Source organism: Brassica napus, chromosome C1 (genome assembly GCF_020379485.1).
Source record: "Brassica napus cultivar Da-Ae chromosome C1, Da-Ae, whole genome shotgun sequence".
In the NCBI taxonomy this organism is placed as follows: domain Eukaryota; kingdom Viridiplantae; phylum Streptophyta; class Magnoliopsida; order Brassicales; family Brassicaceae; genus Brassica; species Brassica napus.
Genome location: NC_063444.1, coordinates 22,698,175 through 22,708,418, shown reverse-complemented (window position 1 = coordinate 22,708,418; position 10,244 = coordinate 22,698,175). Strand labels below are relative to the sequence as shown.

At 30.7% G+C, this 10,244-nt stretch overlaps 1 long non-coding RNA gene across 3 annotated transcripts; it reads left to right on the top strand.

Annotated features, from left to right (window-relative positions):
- Positions 1-7,722: 7,722 nt before the first annotated feature.
- LOC106423959 lies at positions 7,723-9,861 on the top strand. 3 transcript variants are annotated; one of them, XR_001284771.3, is made up of 6 exons: positions 7,723-8,014; positions 8,147-8,479; positions 8,549-8,683; positions 8,860-8,922; positions 9,435-9,522; positions 9,631-9,861. It is a non-coding gene; the product is annotated as an uncharacterized LOC106423959 (long non-coding RNA). The 3 variants fall into 3 exon arrangements; XR_001284772.3 differs by having other exon boundaries at positions 7,732-8,014; positions 9,432-9,522; XR_001284774.3 differs by having other exon boundaries at positions 7,733-8,014; positions 8,553-8,683.
- The last annotated feature ends 383 nt before the right edge of the window (positions 9,862-10,244 follow it).

The following is a 10,244-nucleotide window of genomic DNA, read 5'->3' as shown; positions in this document are numbered from 1 at the left end:
CCGAATGAAAATTTATAAATACTCGAATGAGACTGAAAGTTTTAACCCCGAGAAACCCAAAATTAAAATATACCCGAACCAAATCCGAATGAATATCCAAACGTCCACCCCTAAGTGAAAAATATGATATACCATAGAAAATATTGATTAACCTATAAAAGAAATCGCTATCTTAAAATACCATAAAATCTTCATTGTGTTTCCATATATTTAATTAAAAAATCTTGATACACGAAATCAAGTTAGATTTACCTTTAAATATTTCAGAAAATCTAAAATAGTAAAATATTTATTCATCAAATGATGTAGTTGAATATGTAAAATTGTCATAAAATGCAATAAATTATTAAATTAATAAATTATTTTTATTACTTTTTGTTAATTATAATTTTAGATATGATATTTAAATAATATATGATTTCAATAAAAAAGTATATCAATCATTTAAACTTTGCATATTTAAAAAAAAATATTAAGTCGTCTTATAATTAAACGCAAATCCAATGAGACAAATATATAATAAGAATCTACAAATAAATGTGATGGTGAAACAATCAATTAGATGAAAAACATGTAAAATATAACATTATTATGTTTGAATATTTGTATGGATGATGTAAAAAAAGAATTTTTACGTTTATAAAATTGAAATCTTAACCCGCGCGGTTGCGCGGGTGTTTGACCTCGTGGTTAATTAAAATGAGTTTTTTTTCATTTATATATTATCAGGTTGTTTCTTGAGATCAACATGGTTTTTATTTATTTATTTTGATGCTCAATAATTATCTCAAAAATCTTTTAATTCATCACATGTAGATAGTCACACAATTGTGAACTTCTGAAATTTTTTTTTTATTAAAGCTTCGTTTTGCCTGCCTAAATTGGTAAGAATTTTGCTATGTTTATGAAACCATGATTTTATTTTAACCGTTTAACCATTTTTCTATTCATCATCCTAGGCAGAGAAATTTGGTTTCTTTGATCGTACTAATAAGAGATTTTCATATGTATGTATAAACCAGGATTCCATAACAGTAAATTTAGTTGGATTGGTAAGTTTAGTTTATCGGGTGAAATAAACCAAACAAACGGATGAGTTTAAGATTTTGATCATAAATTTTTAAGGTTCTTAGAGCCATTCAAGTTCATGATTCCTGGTCATTAACAAGTGGGTCGCTTTGGTGGTGAAGTTTTGTATTGTTGGAGAAGCTAAACAAGATATCTCACTGATTGAAGTTATGAAATCAATATTTTTTCCAGATCTGTCCGTCATGTAAGTCTTCTGATCAATGCATAAGTTAGTTTTGCAATTGACTTTTTTGTGTATCTTTTAGAGGTTATTTCTCTAAAAGTCTTCTGATTTTCTTTTTTTCTTAAAAAATCTTGAAAATACTAGAGGAGACTTCTTGGTAAGTCATCTAGGATAAACATGTTAGTTTTGCATTAGACCGGATTGTGTCAGAAATTTGACTTTTCCTAGACAACTTACAGGGAAAGTCGTCCAACAGAAAAATAAAACTTAAATATTTAATTTTTAGACGACTTCCATGTAAGTCATTTTAGGTTACTTTTACATTTGAAAAAAAAAAAAAAAATTTTATTTTATCTGGGTGATTTCCATGTAAGTCTTCCGATAAACAACTTACACAGAAGTCTTCCAGGATTTTATTCCGAGATTCTGGTCAAACCTTGGTTATTACAGAAGACTTCCGTGTACATTTGGATTATATAAAACCTTGGTTACTGATTCTGGTCAAACCTTGGTTTAAACAATGTAGAAGACGAAGGGACGGAGAAATGTTTATGTGTGAGTTTTTGGACCGATAATAGGGCATCTGTTAAGAAAACAATAATTACACTAAGGCTCCGAAAGGAGAGAGCGAATCAAGCATTGCAGATCTAGCGGATCGATCGAAACAAGAGTGGATCAAGCAGATCGAGTGGATCAAGCGTATTTAGCGGTTCAAAAATTATGTTTGAATGGTAAAAATGGATAATAAGCGGTCTAAAAAAATGTGCAAATTTGAAATAATTTATATAATGTTTTATAACTACTTACTTTCATAAATAACATTAAATGATTTATAAATTCAATAAGTATAAATTTTAATTTAAGATAAAATAGATGTATACTTTGAATTTTATATATATATAGTTATTTAAAGCCTTAAAATTATAATATATACTTTTGGATTATCTAGAAATAATTATAGTTTTAGGTAAAGTAGTATAATGTTTTTGTTTTGAAAAAGAATAATTTATTGTTAAGAAAATAAAGTTTTAAGTCAAATATTATACACATATATATATATATATATATATATGATAGATCAACTAGAATTAAAACTTGATTTTGAATAATTTATATATTATATAATTCTTATTTTGTTTAAGTTTGAATTTTTGTAGATGTTTATATGACTAAAACAATTTAAATTTCAAATTAGCATGTATTAGATATTATTTAAACAAAAATTAATTTATTTAAAAAGGGAGGAAGAAAAGAACCTCTAGAAACACTCACGTCTAGCTGAGTAGCTACTGTAGTGTTTCATGAGTTTTGTTCACAAATTTTAACTAATAGACAGTTCATTATTTAAAAAGTGAATCAATATACAATTAGTTCTAAAATGTTGAATAGCAAACTTAGAGAAGTTAGCATGTCTAGGTGTTTCTCCTTCTGTTTCCTTTACTCCACTCAGGCTCTAAATACTGTCAACGTTGTGTGAATATTGATTTTGCTTTGTCCACTTAATAGCTGACGTGTTATAAGTTTCATTGATTGTGAATATAATGAGCTTTTTCATTCATATATGATATATTTTACTATACAAGTTGCATCTGGTTGTACTTGACAGTACAAATGACACCAAGTTCTTGCGGTTTGATAATCTTGCCATGCAACTGCTACACAAACCATGTCTTGAGCTGACTGGTCCGGTTACAGATGAGGTATTATTGTCTTTTATAATTTAAATATTGATTTTTTTTTATCAATTGAAAGATATATTGAAACTTAAGGCTCTAAATACTGTCAACGTTGTGTGTGTATTGATACTAGATCTATTTGTAGTGCGGAAAATTACCTTTCAACATGTTACTATTGATTTTGTTGTGATAATCTTAAAGGAATGGTTAATAAGTGGTTTTAGATATCTCCAAGTAAAGATGAATGTCCCGTGATGATGACGTTTGATAGTAGTATTTTTACGGACAATTTTGCTATTCAAATTGTGATATAAAATAATTTTGTGTATATTAATCATACTAAACTGATCAAATTTTATAAAAATATTCATTAACAAACACGACTAATGTGACATATATGTATTTTCCAAACTTTGAGGAACAAACAAAGACAATTTAGAAATAATTTAACATAAATACTACATCAGCCCTCAAAGAAACTTAATCACTTCATCAACATGCAAGGATTATGTATTTTAATTGTTACACTTATGTTATGTTTTTTTCCAAACAATCTTAAATTAACTTTTGAATGAAATATATAATTCAGAATATATTTACATGTGATGGGTATAATTTTATAGTATAATAGTATGTAACCTATGCGAAAAAATAAATCATCTAACTAAAAATTTTAAGTAACTTGAAAATGTAATTATATTGTTTAGAAAATGAATTACATTTTCTTACCATTTTTGGAAAATAGTATTATTTTTTGACAGTCAAAATGAATTTATGATATGAATTTTCTGTAATAAAAAAGATTGCACTACTAATCAAGAAAAACAATTGCACTACTAACTCAGAAATATGAATGCTATTTGTACCGAAAACAATAAATTATTAGTAGCAGCAAACTCTACTAATAATATCATATAGAAGAATTAATTATTGAAGTAATAAAATATATTTTCCTTATATATATATATTAATGTTTTTTTCTTACAGAAGAATTCAAATGATGAAATTTAATAAATTGCGATTCAAATTTTAGAGATTTTTAATTTAAAAACACTACATATTTATTTAAATGTCAAAACATTATATGTTTAAAGATTGGAGAGGAAGATTATTGTTTAGTTAAAAATCAATTAAAATAAATGTTTTACATGTTAGAATGGCATAAGATACATGAGAACAACATCTACAAACTTCTTCAAACACAGAGACATGTAGAAGAAGAGATAAACCTCTCGTCAACTCACATCTCGCATTATCCTTCTCTGTTTCCTCTACTTCCATTGGAACTTTGGCCTCTAGCTAGAATCAGACGAAGAACACTAAAAACATACATATTTTGTTTTTCTTCTTATGAGTAGTCTGCTTGAGTATTGCCTTTTCATCATCCTTTTCTCCACCATCTGCATCTTAGGACTTCTCAACTCTTTGTTTTCCACTTATTCTCTTTGGTCTATTGATAATATTCAGATTTCTTGACGTAGCTAGAAGAAGTTAGAGTTAGAAAGTTACACTATTAGTGTTACAACTATTGATAATATTCAGATTTCTGCAGCCTTTATTAGTGTTAATTAGAAAGTTACAACTATGTGAGAACCACCGTAGAAAACTGTAGAGCAAGCTTCTTTCCTTTGTAATATTGTAAGAGAAATTTGGTGGAATATAAAGAGTGGCGGCCACATAGTTGAAGGGGGCTTGGAGCTAGGTCTCAACAGACTTGGAAGGATACCTTTACTGGTGGTGTTAGTAAGAGAGTATGTCCTCTATCTTGGCTACCCATTGTCTTCTCTCGTCAATATAAGTGAGATTCCTCCAAATCTACTGCAAGTAAAGTACAATAGGTTTACACCAAGCTTACTATATATAGAGCTCAATGGCATAGAGAACTCAATGGTCCCAATTTCTTATTTGTAAATTGTAAGGTCGAAAAGATTGTCTCATTATTCCTTCTGGGGTCATACTACATATTTTCAGTGCCACACCATATGTTGTGGTTACACTGCTGCTCTACCAGATAAACAAATAATTAACTGAGGAAACTTGTATGGCCACAACGTTGATGTTTGTCCTACATTTAGCATGGACTTTCTCAGGAAACAGAAATCATCACTAATGTTCTTGGGGGGGCTTTCTCAGGAAACAGCATGGACTTGTATGGCCACAACGTTAATGTTAGTTCGTGGGGGAAACGGTTAATATATAGATGCGCCAAAAAACTCTTTAGATACTAATGTTCTTGAAAAATATCACTCCAAGCAAACGGTCCATGGTTTCTAATAACACATATATAGACAGAGTTACCTTACATCTGGCTTTGAAACTCTTCCACCTCTTCCCAATTCGTAGAACCTGGACTGAACACACATTAAAAAGCTTTAATTACTAAAAAAAATTGTACCCAAGAGAAAAAGAGTAGGATGTGAAGAACCTCTTACTGATTTCAGAAGCATTCATTAATTTAGCATCTTGTTTGACACCTTCAGATTCAGCATTTTTACTATAACCTACAATGTGGAGAAGTTTCTTCTCTAAGCCTCAGAAAGCCATTCCTGAATCTCAGCCAGTGTATCCAATATTTATTATCTGCATGCACGGAAGCAGGAAAAACCTAACTGGAGATACACGTAACAATTGTTTTGTTGCACAGGTAGTCACGCTATTGCCGAAACCTAAATACCAACCTGCCCTCTTCCTTGCTCCATGATTGCTTTCTGAAAAGTATGCTCACTATCTCCAGTTTCAATCACGCTATCCACTGTCTACACACAAGAAAGGATCATCATGGACCCAATACTAATACCAAATCTATAGATTTAAACTGAGAAAAGCAGAGGTTGAAGTCCTGTCCTTTCATCTGCTTGTTGACCAGTAGCTACCATTGTCAAGAAGTAGAACAACACCCAAAAATATCAAATATTATATATCCGAAATTATTACTTGGAATAGTTGAGTTGTTAGACAGATTCCCTATTCAAAACCTTGAAAACACACACCTCTCTAAAACTTCTCTGTATTCTGCTGAATGTTTTGTCTCAGAGTCTGCAGTGAACAATTTTGAAAGATTAGGATAACTTTCTTAGATGGTTTTTTTGATTTCGAGAATTTGTAGAACTACTTAAAACTTACTTGGAATCAAGAGATTATAAAAATATCACTTGGTTGCCTAAATTCCCTCGGATGGCTTTCTTATCCAAGTAGAGCAGTTGTTGCCAAAGAGTCTTGACGAAATGATCAACTTTTTGTAGCCAAAGAGACTTATAAAAACAAAATCAGTTCGTAGGTACCAGCTCTGGAGCTCCCTTTTCTTACTCGGTTCCAGTCTCCATTACCATTGTTATATGTCGATTCTCTGTTCTTGAAGCTCTAGCAGCTAAAAACATTGCTTCTTCTTTCTTAACATTTTTTAAATTACATAAAATTACAACATGAAAAACAGAGCTTAAAACCATACCAATATAACAGAGAATTACTTAATGTGTATCTCAGCAACATATTTGCAACAATACGAATATATTTGCAACATATTCTATAATATTACTTCACACTCTATCTTATGAAAATTATTATTGAGAGATGATTACAAATGATTCAAAGTCACGGCTCGGTTCCATTGCTACGCCCGGATTTTTTCCTATAATATTATTTCATTGAATTAAACTTGCGTATTTTAACAAATTTGTATGAGAGAATGATGAAATAAATATTTCCTATAATATTATCTCAGATAGCTCGGATAATTTCAAAATTTTGGATAAAACATATTCATGTAGTTCAGTCTTATCAAGAAATTATGATAGTAGAATATTTTGGATAAAGAGTAGATAAACCGTATTTTGGATATATAGTTAGGTTTATAAATAGTATATTTAGAATATATATATTTTTTTTAAAATAACATTTTAGGAATATAAAATATAGTTTGGATTGTTTGATTCTCAGTTTTGTTCTGATTTGGTTTCACCTTTTGTGTTCTAAAAATATAAAAATCGTTCAAATATTTGTTGACTTGGCTTTGGTTTCATTTTTTTGTTTGGTTTCATTTCTTTTGCTCGGTATCAATTCAGTTTTGATTATTGATTTATATGCTAAGGCTTAAATGTTTTTGTACAGTATGTTTTGTAGTGGATAAATAACTAATTTAAAATTATTTTAATTATAATTTTATAAATAAAATACTAAATCCGTTCTCATATTAAAATCGTTACAAATATTTACTTATATATTCCTATTGTATTTGATAAATAACTATTTAAAATTATTTTGTTATAGATTTTATAAATAAAATATTAAAACTGTTATGGTTAATTAGAATGGCATGTCTTGTATTTAATTAATAACTAATGTAAACATATTTTAATGATAAGTTTCCCCTAAGTTTTGTATATAAAATATTAAAACTTTTATCATATTAAAATTGTTGCAAATATCCATTTATATACTCCCATTATATTTGATAAATAACTGATTTACACTAAATTTTAATCATAGATTTTATAAACACAATATTAAAACTGTTATGGTTAACTAATATGATAAAAGGCAAAATCGTACTAAGTTTTCTTTATTGAGTAAATCTATATATATCTATACTATAATAAAAGGGTTATACCCTCCCCTCTCAGCCCCTCCACGTCACATTTTAATTCCACCGTCAGAAGGTGTCCACGTCCTTTAAAAAAATCAACCAATCAAAAACCGTTGTTTTGCCACATCATAGCAATTCAAGTCGAAAATGTATAAAATAGGCTTCTCATGGGTTTATAATATTAAGGATTGGCCCGGTTTGAAGTTTGAGCCCACATCTGAAACCCTCCGATTGAAACGTCAATCATCTTCTTCAAAGATAGTACGTCTTCTCTGTTTCCTATAGTAAATCTCCTTTAGAGCTTCGCTCACTTCAACAATTAATTATGTTCTTCACTCTCCACTTAATGAATTCGTATCACCTTCTTTTCTTTCTACTTCTTTATAAACTTACTTCCAAAGAAACCCGAAACTCTCATAAGCCGAAGTTATGGTGATGAAACCCAATCAACAATGGCCCCTAACAGTTCTAAAGCTAAAGCGGCATGAATTGTATCCTCTCCAGGTTTGTAATATCGTAAGCCATGTTCTATTTTGTTTGGATTCCTTGCGGTAGAAGGACGAGCCTTTTGATCGTCTGGCTCGATCTAAATCTCTCTTTTTCTGGTGATCAAATCGATTATGTTACCAATCTCAGTGTCTTCCGCTGTGATATCCATCCGGACCTCCACCTCAAACGTTTTCGCACGAAGGAGACCCTATCAGGAGTACTTCTCAGTAGGCTTTCCGCCTCTGCCTCAGCCTCCACCACAGCAATACAATCACTGCCTGCTCTCATGATAATAAGCAACGAACGAATCGTTCCAACTCCATCTGTTTATCATCCTATATAAACCTCTAATATGATTCTCTTAAACCAAACCCATTTCAAAACATTGCGTTAGATTTCTAATCTTCATGTACATTTTGCAGGAAGAAATTGTAAAGGCAGTCACTACGGATCCAAACACTGGATTGAAAGTTCCTTTCAGTAAGCTCTTTCCTAGCTCCACTGTGAGTTCATTATTACCTCCATCACTTTATCGGGCTAATTTCATAGGCAGGTTCAAGATGTAGAGTATGAGTGGGGCTCTGGAGACAGATGAGAGAGTATCGGCTCTATTGGTGGTGCATGAAGCAATAGAACCGTGAGGAGACAGAGGTTCTAAAACATTTTGGATTCATACTTTTTGTGGTCAGTATGTTCTGAAAACTTATGATGTCCATTTTCTTGATTGAAAGATATGAAGTTGCTTAGAATTTTTATTGCTTATACATGTAGTTTTGGATTCTCAGATACTTTCTTAAATTCCGATGATATACTCATCAAACTACACTAAAGAGTTTACGTTTTCCTCTGTAAACACTCAGATGGATAAGATCAAGAGACTGTCGTATGTGCCTGCAGCACTTAGTCTGAAGCATGCACCTTCTGTAAGTGGTGTCAGTTTATCAACATCATTAAAAAGAGTTTATGTTGTAGCTCAAACCAATGGTGTCAATTAAACCTTATTTTTAGGATTTTGCTTCATACTTTCATCATTTTTTGCATATCGTTCATATAGTAGGTGGAATAGACTTCTCTATGGTGTTTTGTACTCTTGAGATTATCACTTCCGCCATAACCGTCTTCTTGAATAAGAGTCCCCAACAACACCAATAATTGATTCTGCTTTTGTGGTGACAAATGTTTTTGTTTCTTCAGTTCCATTGAAACAACAAACATGCATGTTTTTGAGTTTCCATCACGTGTATATAGATAATCTCTCATTACTTTGGCGGCTCTTGATTTAAATCTAGAGACTTTTTTTTTCACGGAAGTTACAAAAGCTTTTGATTATCTTTCAAATGATTTGTTCCAGTAGATATCTATTCTTGGGTTCAGTTTTATTTTTATTTTTAAAAAGTTAACAAATTACCCTTTCCTTTTGCCTAAACAAAAGCAGGTGTTATCAAGATGAAGAATAAACTCGCCTAACACAAGTACAACCCGCACACGTATTAAGATCACTTGATCTACGAGATAAAAAAAAGGTTTATTCAGGGGTTTAAGAGTTCCCTGTGATTTATGTTATAGTTTCTTTCTTCACATTTTCTGCTTAGAAGATACATTTGATTGACTATGCTCCTTTTCTATGTAAGGTCTGTAAAGTCTCTTTGGAAGCGCAACTTTTTTCTAAATCTCCGCGCTCCGGGTGTCCCCTTTCTCGAGAGTCAACACTTTGCCATAGTTTTTCTAACATATTTTTTTTTCTTCTGCTTTTTACTATTTTTATAGATGGAATTTTCTGTATGAATTAGTTTTTATCCATATTCCTTCATATTGGTTAACTATCCACTTCTAATTTGTTCTACCCATTTATGTTACGATTATTTACTGGAACCTAGACGAACAAAAACAGTATATTATAAAAAGACTAGAGAGAGCTAATAAATAACAAACATTTATAATCTGGGTATGTAGAAGAGATTTAGGATGTAGAAGGAAGAGATCGACCTCTGGACAATACAATGATTGGTAAGAGAGAAAAAATATGGTGACAACAAATATTCAAAGTGAAAGAATGGTAAAAAGAACCAAATTAATAAACATGTAGAAGACCAAAGATAATTATCCTGTTAGAAACAGAGAAACCCTCCAAATTTGTGCAGATAGAGAGAGAAGATACATTGATATGTGCCGATAATATTTTGATTAGCACTTGCGAGTAATAAAAATGCTTGAGAAAGAAATAAAGAAAAACGATCAAATTGAT